General features: G+C 43.1%; 1 protein-coding gene across 4 annotated transcripts in view; it reads left to right on the top strand.

Moving 5' to 3' along the window:
- The first annotated feature begins 320 nt into the window (after nucleotides 1-320).
- Nucleotides 321-19,380, top strand: part of ST3GAL4 (ST3 beta-galactoside alpha-2,3-sialyltransferase 4) — a 341,834-nt gene continuing 322,774 nt past the window's right edge. For 3 of the 4 annotated variants that reach the window (XM_030221113.1, XM_030221108.1, XM_030221110.1), the window contains exon 1: nucleotides 321-457. The gene's annotated coding sequence lies outside the window, so the exon portion shown is untranslated. Of the gene's footprint in view, nucleotides 458-10,759; nucleotides 10,883-19,380 lie in introns of those variants that run through there. The other variant, XM_030221109.1, reaches the window with a different exon arrangement.

Raw genomic sequence — 19,380 nt, 5'->3', positions numbered from 1 at the left:
CGCCACACAAATGACAGTAATAACTCTTGGGCTGCTGAGGTAGATGATAGTACAGTAGCCTTCCAACAGCCCACTTTTGTTCCCAGACAATGCAGGAAGGGACCTATGAGTCCCTGCAACAGCGGAAACTATGGATGCTGGTAAAAGCTACGAGAAGGACAATGCACATTTGAGCCAGGTTTGTACAGAGTGGACACCGTGCGTTTCCTTCTCTTTTCTTGGTGCCTGGGCCCTCTCTCTAGTGCTGGCGATCAGCTGAGTGTGCGCAGGCGTGTCTCCTCTCCCCCCCCCCCCCCCCTGTCCCAGGGCCTCTTCCCCTCCCTATTTCCCATTCTGGCTTATCTCCACCGAGCTGCACTAGATGCTGCTGCTTGCCTGTCTGCAGTCCCAGCAGCATCCCTTTGTTGGGGGAGCCGTTCAGCCTCCTTCCCTTCTCCTGTGTTGCGGATCGGAGCTGGTAAGTACGATTGCTGCTTTCGGCTGCTTGTGTACGCTCGATCAAAATACCAAATTGAGGAGGGGCGAGGGGGTAGGAGGCAGGATTCCTCCCGTTCCAATCTAATCTGGGAGTCGGACGGACTTTCAGTTTCTTCCTCTGCATCCTCACCGCTTCTTTGATCGTGTGCAAAAATTTGCCTGGATGGAACTGATCTACAAAATCCAAACAGTATAACGAAAGATCTAATTTAGATGTGTAAATTTGCTCCCAGCGATCCAATTAGGCGTTACAAATATGAGAAGAAACCCAGCCGTCCCTTTCCGTTTTTATTGGAGCAAATGGGGAACAAAGAGTATATATATTTTTGTGTGTGTTTGATGTTTTTACACTTGGAGCTTTTGGCTTTCAGAGAATGGTAGGGGGAGGGGCTGGCCATGCTTCTTGTTTAATTAGCGGTTTCTATGACTGTAGCCGAAAGGAGAAATTGGAGTTATCCAACAGAGCTTGGGCTTCCTGAGGCGATGTGTGCCGGTCCGTTACTCATGGCCCTTTTGAGAGATGAATCCGGCCTGCAGGGCTGTAAAGTTGTCCAGTTCTAGGAGGGAGACTTTGTGGCCAGTTCTGGTTTTAAACTTGTATCTCAAAGGAGGTGTGGTGGAATCCCTGATTCTACCCATTGCAGGAAACCGTTAGGAAATTGGAAGACTGGGCATCAAAATGACAGATGAAATTTAAAATGGACAAATGCAAAGTGATGCACATTGAGAAGAATGACACAAATCATAGTTACCTGATGCTAGGGTCCACCTTGGGGGGGGGGGGGCAGCACCCAAGAAAAAGATCTAGGTGTCGTAGACAATAGGCTGAAATCGTCTGCCCGGTGTGCGGCGGTGGCCAAAACAACCAAACTGGATGCTAGGAATTATTAGGAAAGGGATGGTAAGACCAAGAATACCATAATGCCTCTTTATTGCCCCATGGTGAGACCCCCACTTTGAGTATTGCATTCAGTGGAATTAGAAAAGTTTCAAAGAAGAGCGACCAAAATGATAAAGGGGATGAAACTCCTCTTATGTGAGGAAAGGCTAAGAGGTTAGGGCTCTTCAATTTGGAAAAGAGGCGGCTGAGGTCTACAAAATCCTGAGAGCTGTAGACAGTGGCGTACCAAGGGGGGGGGGCGGTGGGTGCGGTCCGCCCCGGGTGCACGCCGCTGGGGGGGGGTGCCGCGCGCCTGTCCGCTACGTTCGTTCTGTGCTCCCTCTGCCCCGGAACAGGTTACTTCCTGTTCCGGGGCAGAGGGAGCATGAAACGAATGAAGCGGACAGGCGCGCGGCACCCCCCCCCCCAGGGGCATGCACCCAAGGGGGGGTTCTTTTGCTGGGGGGGTCATGCTGCACCTGGGGGGGCGGGGCACATCGGCGATCCACCCCCGGGTGTCAGTCCCCCTAGGAACGCCACTGGGTGTAGAACGAGTAAACGTGAATCAATTTTTTACTCTCAAAAAGTGCAAAGACTAGAAGCCACACAATGAAGTTACATGGAAATACTTTTAACATAAATAGAAGGAAATATTTTTGTCACTCAACAAATAGTTAAGCTCTGAAACTCATTCCCAGAGGATGAGGTAACAGTGGTTAGTGCATCTGGGTTTAAAAAAAGGTTTGGACAAGTTCCTGGAAGAAAAGTCCATAGTCTGCTATTGAGACAGACATGGGGAAGCCACTGCCTGCCCTGGGATTGGTAGCATGGAGTGTTGGTATTATTTGGGTTTCTGCCAGTTGGAAGCAAGATACTGGAGTAGATGGACCATTGGTCTGACCCAGTATGGCTTCTATTATTACGTTGAAATCAGTGATGCCTGGAGGTCCCGTAATGCAAGAGGATGAAGTTGGCAGAAACTAGGACTAACCTAGAAAATTCTCTCTTGGAACAGGGTAACTTGGAAACTTTGACTCTGGTTGTGGCAGGTCTGTGGCAAGTACTGATGAGACAGCACAATTATTATAAATTCTACAGTGTATGAGAGCTTCTCAACCTTCATCATATAGATAATGTTTTTCCTTTCAGCTGAACTCTGGCATAACTGTAACAGTCACCGTGCTGTGTGTGGATGCTATGCTGACACATAGTGATAGAATGGTAGTAATTGGTTTTCAGCTCTCTCTAGTAATAGTTTCAGAGTAAAAAAAAATGAACTTCCGCAAACTACTGAAGACCCATCTCTTTAACAAGGCTTACCACAAAGATCAACCAATATGAATATACACAACTCCTCCACACACATTCAGAATTAGCTTATAATACTTGCTTGTAATACTGCTATCATGTCTTATCATTATCATGTTACCAAAGATTCTTCTGTAACACTAAATGTCTATTTTCTAATGCATTTACACCACTCATGATGTATTGTAAGCCACATTGAGCCTGCAAAGAGGTGGGAAAATGTGGGATAGAAATGCAATAAATAAATACATAAATATTTGTAGATGGATGCATTAGGTTTAGAGTTCTAGACTTCTTCCTAGTGTTCCTGGTTGTTATCTCCTGTTAAAAAATAAAACAAAAATATGTGTGTGTATATATATATAGAGAGAGAGATCGATTTCCATTTGTTTGATCAGAAATGCTTTAGCATGGCTGCAGTTCATGCTCCAAAGTATCCCTTAGAATTAACTTCTCAAGACCAGCCACCCTGTTTCCGTTATTGAACAGCTATGAATGTACTCGGGTTCTGGCAATGCTCTCTCCAGAATCTTTATCACCTAAGCTGTAAAAATATCAGTCTTCATTTTAAAAGTAAGCTATCCTTGATCCCTGGTTTAAACTGTTCTGCGCCTAAATTGCCACGGGTGTAACTCGAAAGGGGGCATGGCCATGGAGGGGCATGGGCGGGTCAGGAGCATTCCCAAAATGTGCACACCAGGATTTAAACCAGGTTTCAGCAAGCATAAGTTCTCATACCCAACCCTGGTCGTGGGAATACGCTGTGAGCACTATTTTATAAAGTAGGGCTGTATTTATGAAGTAGGCTGTGAAAACTGTAAGGCTGTTTATAGCTATTCCGCATGCTGTTTTAGATTCTTTAATTGTAATTTGTCAGTTTATATTTTGTATGTCTTATCTTTTCATTTATTTTATTCTTTAATATATTTAGGGCTGCATTTTGATTAAAATTTGTAATCGCGATTAATCAAATGATTAAATGTATGTTTTATGTTTTTTGGGTTTTTTTTTGCACTTCAGCTCCTTGTGACTCTGGGCAATGGAGGATTAAGTGACTTGCCCAGAGTCACACGGAGCTGCAATGGGAAAAAAATAAGTAAAATACTTTTAATCACACGGGGGTCCTTTTACTAAGGTGCACTGAAAAATGGCCTGCGGTAGTGTAGGCATGTGTTTTGGGCGCACGCAGAATCAATTTTCAGCGCACCTGCAAAAAAAATGCCTTTTAAAATTTTTTGCCAAAAATGGACGTGTGGCAAAATGAAAATTGCCGCATGTCCATTTTGGGTCTGAGACCTTATCGCCAGCCAGTGTATAAAAATTTAAGGATGAAATCTTATTAGAATAAGAAAGGGACCCAGGGCCCTGTTTACTAAGGTGCGCTAGCATTTTTAGTGTGTGTGGAGTGAAGGAGTAGCCTAGTGGTTAGTGCAGCAGACTTTGATCCTGGGGAACTGGGTTCAATTCCCACTGCAGCTCCTTGTGACTGTGGGCAAGTTACTTAACCCTCCATTGCCCCAGGTACAAAATAAGTACCTGTATATATGTAAACTGCTTTGAATGTAGTTGCAAAATACCACAGAAAGGTGGTATATCAAGTCCCATTTCCCTTTCCCTAATGCTAGAGAGATACTCATAGGAATATATGGGTGTCTCTAAAGTTAGCCTGTGCTAAAAAAAACTGTTAGTTCACCTGCAGTGCAGCTTAGTAAACAGGGCCAGCAGTGGCGTAGCCAGACCTGACATTTTGGGTGGGCCCGGAGCTAATATGGGTGGGCACTGTGTATATATAGGTGTGAGTAGTTTTTTGGGGGGATCCTAAATAATTTTAATAAACAGTCTGCCCAACAGCTGTCCTACAGCAACATAAACCACATACATATTCGGAACCTATGTTGCAAACCTTAAAACCACCATACCGAGAATACAAAACACTCAGGACCTATAGAGCAATTCTACCATACCATAAGCAGTCATTACTATGAGTCACACAAGGCAAATGAAAGCATCTTAAACACTACAGTGAGCACTAGAACATCAATTCACCTATTGTAAAACAAAACCAGACAGAATAGTACAGATTGTCGATCCTGCACAGTCAATGCCAACTGAAAGCCATGTCTTTTTCACAAACACAAATACACCCTAATCCACTATAAAATAAGTAATCATAAACTTTCTATTTAGACAAAAATTAAACTGAACCCCCAAGATGCCAGACTCTGCATACAATGCAACACCACAGAAACAGAAAATGTCCCCTAGTACTGTGCAAAATATAAAGACAGCAGATGTAAATTTGAAAAAACTAACAAATACCAATCACCACTTTACAAATTAACAAATAGAAATAAAACAAATATAGAAAATAAAATAATACCATTTTATTAGACTAATACATTTAGCTGTCAGAGGCCAAAACCTTCTTCCTCAGGTAAATACAGTATAGTGCTGTTACAGTATCCTATCCTGACCTGAGGAAGGGGGCTTTGTTCTCCGAAGGTTTGTCAAAATGTATTAAAATTAGTCCAATAAAAAGATTACCTTATTTACATGTTCTATTATAAACATTTATTAACACAGCTACAATACTACTTTATCCTAAAGCAAAAAAATAAAAAAATATTTATTTTATTTACAGTTTGTTGTCTCTGGCTTCTGCTTTCCTCATCTTCTTTTTACTGTCTTCCTTCCATCCAGCATCTGTCTTCGTTCTTTCTCTGCCATCCAGTGTCTGCCCTCTCTGCTGTCCCCTCCATCCAATGTCTGCCCTCTCTCCCTGCCCTTTCCATGCACATCTGCCCTCTATCTCTGCCCCTTCCAACCACCATCTGCCCCTGTCTGACTCCCAGCTCTTATTAGGACTGAAAATTAAGTATTATTTCTCTGTAAAGAAATATAAAGTCCTCCTCTGCGGGTGGGGAAAGACATTTTGGGTGATTCCAGGCACTTGCTGCACTGTGGAACAGTGGAATCCATCCATGGAAAAGGGCAATTAAGCAGCGAACCACTGTGAACTTTCTCGCAAAGGGAAATAAATGCTAAATATATGCAAATTCTACAGTTCACATACAATTATGCTGCATTAGGGAAAAAAAAGACTAACTTGCAGCCATTCAGACCAGTGGATCCCTTGAAACAAACTCTGCACCTACCTAGGACCCAAGCCCATTAAGAGTAAGATTAACTGAATGCACCATCCTAATGTTTAGCTTTACATGTCAAGAGGGTGCTAATTGCTTGAAAGTATTTTTCTGAAGGCTTTGGAGAGCCACAGGCTTCAGTTTCATTTTTGCTCCGGTTACCGATTTCAACTGGTTATCAATAGAAATCAAACAAAATAAAACATGGAAAAGAAAATAAGATGATACCTTTTTTATTGGACATAACTTAATACATTTCTTGATTAGCTTTCGAAGGTTGCCCTTCTTCCTCAGATCGATTTCAACTGCAAACAGTGCAAAAACTATTCTTTTACTCAGCTGCTCGTAAACAAGCGGCTCAGACCCTCCAAACAGCACAGTGGCTGTTTGTTTACCTGACCTTTTCACAGCCCTGCTCAGTGACCTCTTTCAGAATAACAGTTAATATATGGTGATTAATTAAAGCAGTACAAACACTGCTTTAGACTTGTCCCTGCCTGGAAGCCCTTCTCTCTCCTACACGGGAACAGGAAGTTGAAGGAGAAAGAAAGGCTTCTCGGGCAGGTCTAAAGCAGCATGTGTACTGCTTTCTCACTGACGCTATCGGCGGATCAGGGGATTGGAAGGCTGGGGGGGGGGGGGCATACCTGGTGGCTGGTGCCGGGATGCTGGAAGGAAAGAGAAGAGCTGCCCTTTCCTGTTCGCTGCAGGGCTAAAGGCTGGCTGTGCACTGATTGGAGGAGCAGGGAAAACTGGGTGGGCCTAAGCTGAGATTGGGCCCACCCATAGCTACGCCCCTGAGGGCCAGGGCTCCTAATGAGTAAGACCAAAGGGGACACCAGAAATAAGGCAGAAATATTTTTGGAGCTTTGGCAATCTGTGGGACACATGCAGTAAGCCTCACAGAGCCAGCTCTCTACCACAGAATTAGCAGTACAAAGAAACCAATGAGCATGCAAATTGCTGCCGCCTTAATATTGCAGCAGTAATGTGCAACTCATTGCTAAGTGTTAGCTTTCCAGTTTGTCTCTGAGCGGTGATTGGCTCAGGCACTGACAGAAAGGGTGACGTTAAAAGGAAAACAAAAAGCTGTGGGAAAGAATGCTGTGGTATTTTCCATCAGCTTCTCCTTCGCCCTGCAACCCGACATTTCCTGCCCCCCCCAAAAAATATCCTTGCTGTCTAGTGGCCCCGACATTTCCTGCCCCCCCCCCCAAAAAAAAATATCCTTGCTGTCTAATGGCCCTCTGCCTCCCACTCTTACACTGAAAAATATCCCTGGTATCTAATGGTACTTTCCAGACAAGACAAACTCCCATCCTGGCCACTGAAAAATATCCCTAGTGGCTAGTATTCCCTTATATTATAGACTGACCCCACCTGGTGCATCCTAGGATGCACTTTGTGGGGTAGAGCGCCATAGTCTTGAAGATGACAGAGCCGGAGGTAGGAGCAAGTGGGCATTGTTCCTGCCTCATTTAAAATATGGGGATTTGGGGGGGCTAGGAATGGGGTTACAGGGTGGATGGGTCCCACCAGACACCAGGGAATTTATTTTGGAAGTGGGGCCAGAGAAGGGAGCCACTGGATTAAAATGGGTAAAATGTTTTAACATTTGGGGAAAGGGGAGGGGGGTCCGGGTCTGGTCAGGGCTATTAGACTACCAGGTCATTCTTTTTTTAATATTGGGGAAGGGGAGGTGTCTTTTTTTTTAAATTTAAATACTAGGAGAAGGAGGGGCTCCAGGTTGGGTGGGGTTCACTAGAGCAGTGTTTCCCAAGTCAGTCTTGGAGTACCCCCTTGCCAATCAGTTTTTCAGAATATCTACAATGAATATGCATGAAAGAAATTTACATATAATGGAGACAGTGTTTGCAAATCAAGTTCACGAACATTCATTGTGGATATTCTGAAAACCTGACAGGCAAGGGGGTACTTCAGGACTGATGTGAGAAACACTGCACTAGAGTACCTAGTCATTAAAAAATATATATATATTGAAAGGGGGAGGGTATTCTTGTCCAGTGTGGTGGGGGCCACTAGACTACAAAGGCCCTTTGAAGAAAGTAGGATGGTTGGGTTGGAGAGCGAGAGAGAGGGAGGGAGGGGATAGACACTGCTTTTCTCAACCAGGGGCTTAGATAGACGCCCAATTTTGGGTAGGCCTGGGACCAAGTTGGGTGGGCAGAAGGACCCCGCCCAACAGGTGATCTGGTCTCTTCCTCTCCCACTTGCCTGCCTGTGACCTGGTCTCTCTATCCCCCCCCCCCCCCCCCAGCGTACCTTTTAAAGAGAAGATCTTCACCAGCTGCATGACTGATGCACATGGCTTATGCTGGCCCCACAGCATTCCTTATGCTGGCCCCACAGCATTCCTTCTGTCACAAATTCCTGTTTCTGCATAGGCAGAGTATGTCAGAAGGAAGGCTAGGGGCTGGCGTAAGCAACGTGTATTTGTTACATGGAGGTTGGATTAACAAGAGATGGCTCGATGTAAAAAAGTTGAAGCTGGTTCCGCTAGCAGCAGCCATCTTGGTTTGTCCAAAACAATAGCAAACACCTTTGAAAACAATAGTAAACTAGATTTTGCATTCTCTCTGTTAGGGGGGGATCAGGGGGAGGGTTTGTGGAGATTTCTAGGGGGTCTGTGAAGGGCGGGAAGCAAACAAGCTGCTGCCCACACCAACGATGTCACCGAACCAGGATGGGCTGCAGGGGGATGTGAGCCCCTCTGCAGTCTGACCTGGCTTGGTAACAGCAGTGGCATGGGCAGCAGCTTGTTTGCTCAACCCCTTCACAGACCCCTTGAAAGCACCCCAAACCTGCCAAACTCCCCTTACATCCCTCCCCGCTTTCCCCCTGACAGAGAGAACGCAAAATCTAGTTTGCTATTGTTTCAAGTGACGTTAGCTATTGTATCGGAAAAAAGAAGATGTGGCAAGCTGCGCCCACTGGCTTCAGCCTATATAATGGGTTAGATAGGTTCATGTCATCTCCTGTTAATCCAGCCTCCTTAATCAGTCACGCTGCTCAATGCTAGTGAAGATCTGCTCTTTAAAAGGTACGTGGGAGGGAAAGGTGGTGTGGTTTTTCAGCTGTCGGGGCTTGGGGATCCCCGCCAGCTACATAATAGGTGTGCTGCTACTGGGTGGGCTTGGCCCCACCCATGGCTACGCCACTTCATGCTGTCCCGGACCTGGCAAAAACGTTCCCATGCACAACATATCAATGTTTTTTTTTAATTTTTATTTGCATGGCTAAGGAATTAATGGACAAAATGCACGGTAATATGGTGTGTGATAATGGTTTCTGAGCAAGTTAGTACTCGTTCTGAATCTGTATCTGTGTTGCTCAGCCAGGTTAAAGCTGCGGTAATTCTCTTCTGCATGAACCCCCACATTGGGTTGCATATTTTTTAACAAGTGGGTTAGAAAACCTGCACTGAGCTTTAGGGCAGAGTCCTAACATATGACTTTCTGACAGATCATCTGGTCCCCTCCTGCTCCTTGCGGCCCACCCCCCCCCAATCTAGGGCTGGTCTTATTGATTACAGGGTCCTGTGCAGCCCTGCTCGGAGGGGCTTCCTCAGCTCTTTGCTTAGCCCTGCCCTGTCTACTTGCCTAGCTCCACCTTAGCTAGCCCTGTGCCTTTTGAGAAGATATTTTTGTATTTTATGTGCACTGCCCCCCACCCCAGCATCCTCAGGGTGCCCTGTTCAGGGCAGGAAAGAACCCCACTCTTTCTTGCCCACTGCTGCCACTTCTTCAAAATGGCTGCCGAAACTTCAAGTGGCGGCCTCGCGAGACTTCTGTGGGAAGAATGCATCTGCAGGCAGGAGAGAATGGGGCTCTTTCTAAGGTGCATTGCGTTAAGGTAGGTTCAAGGAGGGATGTTCCAAAAAAAACAAACAAACAAACAAACAAACAAACAAACAAACGAGTAAGGGTAGATGGCGGATGTGTAGTTCTGAAAAATGTGGTGCCTGCTCTGGTTCTTCCCAGTTATGTTACTATGGGGCTTATTTTCAAAGCACTTAGGGTTCCTTTTACAAAGACGTGCTGAAAAATTGCTTGCGGTAGTGTGGGCGCCAGTTTTGGGCACACGCGGATCCATTTTTTAGCGCGCCTGTAAAAAAGGCCTAAAACATTTTTGCTGAAAATGGATGTGCGGCAAAATGAAAATTGCCGCGCGTCCATGTTGGGTCTGAGAAATTACCACCAGCCATTAACCTAGCGGTAATGACTCACGTGGTAACCGGGCGGTAATGACCTACGTGCGCCTAATGCCACTTGGCGCACATCCGTTATGCGCGCCTGAAAATAAAAATTATTTTTGTAGGCGCGCATTACCACATGAGCCACGCAGTTGAGCGGTAACTCCATTTTGGCGCATGTTGTGCACGCGTAGACACTTACGTGGCTTAGTAAAAGGACCCCTTAGACTTCTAAAGTTCAATAGGCTTCTGTGGAACTTTCTAAGTGTAAGTGCTTTGAAAATACACACTGGTGGCCTCACTGTTATAACTCTAAACCTCTTGCTTTGTTTTATTGCCCTATTTGCCTGTGTGTTTCACTCATGTCCACAGGTCTTGATCCTGTAAGCTCCTGGGAGTCAGAGACCCTCTTTCCTGTGTCTTGCAGCAGTAATAATAATAAGTCTTGAGCTGCTGAGATAGATGACGTTACAGTAGCCTTCAGATAGCCCACTTTTGTTCCCTGACAATGCAGGAAGGCATCTAAGAGTCCTGTAACAGCGGAAGCTATGGATGCTGGTCACAGCTAGGAGAAAGGCAAGGCAAAATTTGAGCCTGGTTCGTACTTAGTGGGCACCCTGCTGGCTCCATGCGTTTCCTTTTCTTTTCTTGGTGCTGTTCTCCCCTCCCTCGCTCTCTTTAGTGCTGGCGATCAGCTGAGTGTGCGCAGGCGTGTCTCTTCTCCCTCTGCCCCAGGGCCTCTTCCCCTCCCATCCCTATCTCCCATGCTGGCTTATCTCTCTCCACCGAGTTATACTAGATGCTGCTGCCTGGGTTGGGGAGCCGTGGAGCCCCCTTCGCCTGCATCGCAGAAAGGAGCTGGTAAGTAGGATTGGTGCTTTCGGCTACTTCCCTGCGCTCGATGCAAACCTAATTAGGGAGGGGAGAGGAGAGATCTGGGGTGTGATTTTAAGCTTCTTCCTCTTCAGTCTGCAGACCACCCTCACCGTTTCCTTGATCACGTGCAAGAATTTGCCTGGAACTGATCTATCCAAACCGAAAATAAAAATCCAAACAGTATAACCAAAAATCTAATTTAGATGTATAAACTTGCTCCCAGCGATCCAAGTAGGTGTTAAAAAAAAAAACCCATGGAAAAGAAACCCAGCCGTCCTCTTCCGTTTTATTCAAGCAAAAGGGAACAAAGAGTATGTTTGATGTTTTGAAACTTGCAGGTTTTGGCTTTCAGGGATTGGAGGGGGGGAGGGGCTGTCCATATTCCTTGTTTAATTAGAAGTGGTTTCTGTAGCCGAAAGGAGAAGTTGGAGTTATCCAACAGAGGTTTGGCTCTCTGAGTTGGTGTGTGCTTGTGCTGCCGCTCCTGGATTCAGTCTCCAGTCTTGGCCCTTCTGAGATATGAACCTTCGGGGGGGGGGGGGAGAACTTTTTGGCCAGTAAACCTGTATCCCAGAGTAGTGTGGGATTTGTAGTCCCTTATTTCTACCCATTGAAATCAGCGTTGCAGGTCCCATAAAACAAGAGGATGAAGTTGGCAGAAATCTAGGACTAGCCTAAAAAGTTTTCTTTTGGAACTGGTTAATTTGGAAACATTGACTCTGTGATAAGTACTGATGAGACAGCACAATTATTATAAATTCGACAGTGTATGAAAGCTTCTCAACTTTCCTCATACAGATAATGTTTTTCCTTTCAGCTGAATTAATTAATTTATTTATTTGTTGCATTTGTATCCCACATTTTCCCACCTATTTTGCAGGCTCAGTGTGGCTTATAATATTACATCACGGCAGGTGCCATTCAAGAGTAGATGAACAATTGGTTACATACAAAAAAAAAACCCCCAAAACAAGTGTAAACATAGTGGATATAATCAATTCATAAATCAGAAAACAGATTATCAAGTAAGTAGTGATGCATTGGAATTCCTATTGTTGATTATTATGGTAAGCTTTGTTAAAAAGAAAAGTCTTTAGTGATTTTCGAAAGTTGATTAGGTTGTGAATAGTTTTCATATCAAGTGGTGATGCTGGTGTAAATATTAACAATCATCATGCTGTGTGTGTGTATGTTTACACACAGTGATAGAATGATAGTGATTGGTTTTCAGCTCTCCCTAGTAGTAGTTTCAGAGTCCAAAAAGTATATTTGTGGATGGATGTATTATGTTTAGAGTTCTAGACTTCTTCCTAGTGTTCTTGAGATGACTGAAGATTCTTTAACTGGTTGTTATCTCCTCTTAAAAAAGTAAAATGAAAATATGTGTGTATGTGGAGAGAGATCTGTTTTCATTTGGTCAGAAATGCTTCAGACGGCCTGTAGTCCATGCTTCAAAGTATCTTTTGCAATGGAATGGGTACAAGAGTCTGGCTTGAGGGAAAAAGCTAACCCGCTGAATGGGCGACTCGCCAGCAGAGGGGGCTTGTTTAGGGGGTTTCTCCCAGTTTCCCAGCAGTTTCTGAGGGCTCTGGAAATGGCGACCAAAGGCCAGAGCGAGGGAAGAGGGAGAAAGGGAAGCTGGTTGAGCATAGGGAACGAGGCAGGCAAGCAAGCCTCATTGGCTCATTAATTCTGAATTTTGAGCCTGCTTAGATTCCCTGGCTGTGATTGATCACCTAGCTTATTCCTATGCCAGATTCATCTATACCATTTGTGAGTCTTCCTAGTCGCTGGACTTTTCTCCCTGCTCCTTTGAGGAGGTTTTTTCCCCTCTCACCCAAACTGTTTAGTTTTTTTTAGGTCTTCCAGAGAGAGTACTTGTACTTTTGGACAGCTTTTGTTATGTCGCAGCTGGCAGGTACCCGAGCTACGGGGTATTGACTCATAAGGGATGAGCCAGGAGCATAAGTATTCTTGCTAGATCAAGTATCTAAGTGGGGTCAGATGACCAGGATTTAATGTGCATGGAGGCCCATCATGTCTCTTTAGCTCTAGCAGTCTAGCTGCTAAGGTGAGGTGGTGGTGGTTGAAAGTGGCGTATCTGTTAGGGCGAGCAGAGGGGGTGATGTCATCATTATGTAGCTTGGGTAAAAATTTTTGTTGATGTTTATATGTTTTATAAATAAATGGAGCTGCAGCCTACTTGTAATACCAACCCATATTACTGTTATTGCTTTATATATAGTATGGTGTTAAGAGTTTATGGATGGGAGGGGGGTTATAGGTATCAGAGCAGGTGAGGTAGTCCCATCTCTGAGATTATAACCAGAAGTGTAGCTAGCTGGTGTGCAAGCGGAGCAGCCACTCCCCCAAACAAATTTTGAATATAATGGCACCTATGCGGATCAGCCCTTCAGCTTCACAGTGTGACGCATATTTTACAAAAGATCTGCTCCCCTTGACATCAAAACCTGGCTGCACTTCTGGTTATAACCTTTCAAGACTAGTCACCCTGTTTCCGTTATTGAACATCTATGAGTGTACCGGTCTGTCCAGAATCTTTCTTTTAGGCTGTAAAAATAATAGTCTTCATTTTAAAGTAAGTTATTCTTGATCCCTCGTTTAACCTATTCTGTGGGCCCCGAACATGTGTAAATCGATCTAGAAATGTGGTTAAAGAAGTGGTCCCAGGTCCTCTCTTCTTGTTGGCAGTTCAGTTGACTGTCAGATTAAAATATTAAGACCCCACCTGCCCCATTTTATTCTAATTTATATTTTATTTCTGAATTTTTATCTTGTAACTTCCTAAAGTGTACATCCTTTTGTTCAAAAAATGTATGAACATTTATAAATGGTCTGGAAATTGGAACGACGAGTGAGGTGATTAAATTTGCAGATGAAACAAAACTATTCAAAGTTGTCAAAACACGTGCGGATTGTGAAAAATTGCAGGAATTTCTTAGGAAATTGGAAGACTGGGCATCCAAATGGCAGATGAAATTTAATGTGGACAAATGCAAAGTGATGCACATTGGGAAGAGTAATCCAAATCATAGTTACCTGATGCTAGGGTCCACCTTGGGAGTCATCACCCAAGAAAAAGATCTAGGTGTCACTGTAGACAGTACGCTGAAATCTTCTGCCCAGTGTGTGGTGGCAGCCAAAAAAGCAAACAGGATGCTAGGAATTATTAGGAAAGGGATGTTAATAAGATCAAGAATATTATAATACCTCCATATCATTCTATGGTGCAATCTCACCTTGGGTATTGCATTCAGTTCTGGTTGCTGTATCTCAAAAAAGATATAGCAGAATTAGAAAAGGTTCAAAGAAGAGTGACCAAAATGATAAAGTGGATTCAGCTCCTCGCATATGAGGAAAGGCTAAAGAGGTTAGGGCTCTTCCGCTTGGAAAAGAGAGGGCAGAGGGGAGATATGATTGAGGTCTACAAAATCCTGAGAGGTGTAGAATGGATAAAAGTGAATCGATTTTTCACTTTCAAAAACTACAAAGACCAGGGGACACAAAATTACATGGAAATATTCTTGAAACAAATAGGAGGACATATTTTTTTCACTCAAAGAATAATTAAGCTCTGGAACTCATTGCCAGAGGATATGGTAACAGCGGTTAGTGTATCTGGGTTTAAAAAAGGTTTGGACAAGTTCCTGGAGGAAAAGTCCATAGCCTGCTATGAGATAGACATGGGGGAAGCCACTGCTTGCCCTGGGATTGGTAGCATGGAATGTTGCTACTATTTGAGATTCCAGCATGTTGCTGCTAATTGGGTTTCTCTTAGGTACTTGTGACCTTGATTGTCCACTGTTGGAAGCAGGATACTGGGCTAGAGTGACCCAGTGTGGCTATTCTTATTTATTTATTCATGACATTTATACCCCACAGTATCTTGAAATAGATTCAAGTTCAATGTGGCTTACAAACAAACAATAAAGTGAATAATAATGTACAGAATGTAACAGAAATTACAATAAATTCAAGAAACAAATTAATACATGTGCAGTAAGTAACCAGGGATTTAGACATATATATATTCTTAAAGAATAAGAAAGAAAGGGTCCTAATGAATAAGACCAAAGAGGATGCCATAAAGCCCAGGAACAAGGCATGAATATTTTTTGGAGCTTTGGCGAACGTTGTGTTAGATTAGGGATGGGGACAAGGCTGACACATTCCTTTTCTGGAATGGGCCACTGATCATAGAGCAAAATTTACAACTATTTTCTAACTCTCCTTAATGTGTGTTAATGCAATTTAATGCACATTAAATTACACTGTTGTTCATTAATATGGAATAAGACACATTAACATGTCAATGAGCAATAGTACATCTAGTCCTCACGTTTAGACTCCAGACCTCTACTGCCCCCTCTCCCAAAATCAGTCATAACTTCCAGTGTGGCCCTTGGGCCAAAAGGTTTGCCCACTCCTGTCTTAGATATTTGTAACCAGCCAAAGATAATACTGTGTAACGACTTTGTACATGTTTGAATGGAGCCAATGGCTCTCTTTGCAGATTTGAATGAAGCATCTGGATCAAATCTTCAGAACAAAGGAACAATTCAGTTAATTTAAGTGTACGTGTTTGTCTAATTTAATTAGGCAGGTTTGTGGACTGGCTGCTTCTTGCCAGTGCTTTGTTTATAAGCTTTTGAAAGACTAATAATGTAGGGAAATAATAATAATCACTGTGTGACGACGACATCAAATTTTTACTGTTATCTTACTGCTTTTCTTTAAACTTAGTGGGGGGGGGGGGGGGGGGGGAGAGGGGTAGGCTTGCTGTTGATAGGGATGGTACTTAATAATCTTTGCTCTGTAACTGTGCATACTATTGTTTTATAAAGCACCTCGAATATTGTGTTCAATTCTGGTCACTGCATCTCAAGAAAAGATATAGTGGAATTAGAAAAGGTGCAGAGGAGGGCGACAAAAATGATAAAGGAGGTGGGACAACTTCCTTATGAGGAAAGGCTAAAGCAGCTAGGCTCTTCAGCTTGGAGAAAAGACGACTGAGTGGAGATATGATAGAGGTCTATAAAATAATGAGTGGAGTGGAAAGAGTAGACATGAAGCGTCTGTTTACTCTTTCCAAAAATACTAGGACTAGGGGGCATTCAATGAAACTACAAAGTAGTAAATTTAAAACGAATCAGAGAAAATGTTTCTTCAATCAACGTGTAATTAATCTCTGGAATTCTTTGCCAGAGAAAGTGGTAAAGGCGGTTAGCTTAGCAGTTTAAAAAAGGCTTGGATGGCTTCCTAAAGTAGAAGTTCATAGACCATTATTAAAATGGATTTGGGGAAAATCCACTGCTTATTTCTGGGATAAGCAGTATAAAATGTTTTGTACTTTTTTGGGATCTTGCCAGGTGTTTGTGACCTGGATTGGCCACTGTTGGAAACAGGATGCTGGGCTTGATGGACCTTTGTTCTGTCCCAGTATGGCAATACTTATGTACTTGTGGGGGAGAGGCCTTTGTGTATTGAGATTTGATATAACCACTTATATAAGCATATCAAGACACTTTACAAGGAAAAAAATAAGGAATGGAGAGAAGAGAGAAACAAATACAGTTGGCAGAAATGTTCAGAAAAACTTGGGGGAGGTTAGGTAATGAAGAGAGAAGCATGGATGGAAATTTTAAGAGAAGGGGTGGTAAGGGGCTTTAAGGTCACTTAAGTCTCCCCCACCCTCCCCCAGCCCTGTGATAGCAGACTTCATATGGTCTGCCTGGAAGTGTAGACAGTAAAGTTTAAGCTTTGGTGTGAAATTCCAGAGAGAGAGAGTGGGCAGAAGAAAAATGCTTTCTGTTGTGTAACATCAAATCTAGCTCTGGTGGGGGATGCGAGAGAGATGAATTATATTGTGAGGATTTCAGATTACAAATTGGAGTGTAAACAGAAGATTTCTGATGGAAACCAGTAAAAATCGAAAAACTCGATGGGTTCCTATCAACATTTTGAACTGGGACTGGAGTGAGACAAATACATAAGAACATATGCATTGCCATACTGGGACAGACCAAAGGTCCATCAAGCTCGGTATCCTATTTCCAACAGTGGCCAATCTAGATCACAAGGACCTGGCAAGCTCCCAAAAGAGTAAAGCAGATTTTATACTGTTTATCCTAGAATTAACCACTCATTTCTGTAGAGCTACTAGATTATATGTAGGTACTTTTCCTGTCCCTAGAGGGCTTACAATCTAAGTTTTTGTACCTGGGGCAACGGAGGGTTAAGTGACTTGCCCAAGGTCACAAGGAGCTTGCAGTGGGAATTGAACCCAGGCTGCCAGGATCAAATCTTACTGTACTAACCATTAGGCTACTCCTCCAATTAAGCAGTAGATTTTTCCAAGTACACTTAATAATGGCTTATGGCCTTTTCTTTTAAGAAATTATCCAAACCTTTTTTAAACCCTGCTAAGCTAACTGCTTTTACTGCATTCTCTGGCAATGAATTACAGAGTATAAATACACATTGAGGGCTCCATTTACAAAGTCGGAGTAGTGATTCCCACGTGGCAAGTACGATGAAGCCCATAGGAATTGAATGGGCCTCATCACATTTTCAGCACCGGGAATCTCTACCGCAGTTTTGTAAAAGGAGCCCTGAGTGAAGAAATATTTTCTCTGGTTTGTTTTAAATTTATTACTTATCAGCTTTGTTGTGTGCCCCCCTAGTCCTCGTATTTTTGGAAAGAGTAAACAAGCGATTCATGTCAACCCGTTTCTCTCTAGTCAGTATTTTACAGATCTCTATCATATCTCCCCTCAGTCGTCTCTTCTCCACACTGAAAAGCCCTAGCTGCTTTATCCTTTCTTGATAGGGAAGTCATCTCATCCCGTTTATCATTTTCATCACCCTTCTCTGTACCTTTTCTAATTCTGCTATACCTTTTTTGAGATGCGGTGACCAGAATTGCACACAGTATTCCAAGTGCGGTCTCACAATGGAGCGATACAAAGGCATTATAATATCCTAATTTTTGTTTTCCATTTCTTTCCTTATATTTCCTAACATTCTATTTGCTTTCTTAGCTGCTGCCGCACACTGAGCAGAGTGTTTCAACATATCATTTACGATGACACCTAGATCCTTTTCCTGGTCGGTGACTCCTAATGTGGAACCTTGTATCACATAGCTGTATTTTGGGTCCCTCTTTACAACGTGCATCACTTTGCACTTGCTCACAAAACGTAATCTGCTTTTTGAATGCCCAGTCTCCCAGTCTTGTAAGGTCCTCATGCAATTTTTTATAATCCTCTTGTGATTTAACAACTTTGAATAACTTTGTGTCCTCAGCAAATTTTATTACCTCACTAGTTATTCCCATCTTTGTTAAAAAGCAGCAGTCCCAACACAGACCCCTGGGGAACCCCACTATCTACCCATCTCCATTGAGAATACTGACCATTTACCCCTAGTCTCTGTTTTCTATCTTTTAACTAGTTTTTAATCCATAATAGGACACTACCTCCTTTCCCATGACTCTCTAATTTCCTCAGGAGTCTTTCATTAGGTACTTTGTCAAATACCTTTTGAAAACTCAGATACACAATATCGACCAGTTCACCTTTATCCACATGTTTATTCACCCTTCAAAGAAAAGTAGTAGATTGGTGAGGAAAGATTTCCCTTGGTTTTGTCTCATTAATCCATTACTATGTGTTTTTGCCTCCAGCACAGTCTTCTTTTCAAAGTCTTTCTTTGCCTTCCTTACCTGCACTTTGCATTTGACTTGCCATTCCTTATGCTGTTTTCTATTATTTTCCGTCAGATTCTTCTTCTGTTTTCTGAAGGATTTTCTTTTAGCTCTAATAGCTTCCTTCACCTCACTTTTTAACCATGCCGGCTTTAGTTTGGCCTTCCTTCCTTCTTTTTTAATACATGGAATATATCTGGTCTGTTCTTCCACAATGGTATTTTTAAATAGCATCCATGCCTGGTGTAAATATTTGATCTTTGCAGCTGCTCCTCTGTATTTATTTTTCATTCTCCTCATGTTATCATAGTCTCCTTTTTGAAAGTTAAATGCTAATGTATTGGATTTCCTGTGTGTATTTACTCCAGAGATTATATCAAATCTGACCACGTTATATCACTGTTATCAAGTGGCCACAGCACCTTTACCTCTTGCACCAGATCATGTGCTAGGTCTAGAATTGTTTCCCCTTTTGTTGGTTCCTGAACCAGCTGCTTCTTAAAGCAGTCCTTGATATCAAGGAATTTTACCTCCCTAGCATGCCTTGATGCTACATTTACCCAGTCAGTATCGAGGTAATTGAAATCACCCATTATTATTATGGTCTCCAGTTGGTAGTCTCCCTAATTTCCTTGAACATTTCTACATCCGTCCTGGCCAGGTGGATGGTAGTATACTCCTATCACTATCCTTTTCCCTTTACACATGGCATTTCAATCCATAGGGATTCCAAGATGTTTTGTGTCCTGATGAATTT

Source organism: Microcaecilia unicolor, chromosome 12 (assembly GCF_901765095.1).
Source record: "Microcaecilia unicolor chromosome 12, aMicUni1.1, whole genome shotgun sequence".
Classification (NCBI taxonomy): Eukaryota; Metazoa; Chordata; class Amphibia; order Gymnophiona; family Siphonopidae; genus Microcaecilia; species Microcaecilia unicolor.
Note: the sequence above shows the minus strand (reverse complement) of the source record. Positions and strands in the feature narration are given on the sequence as shown.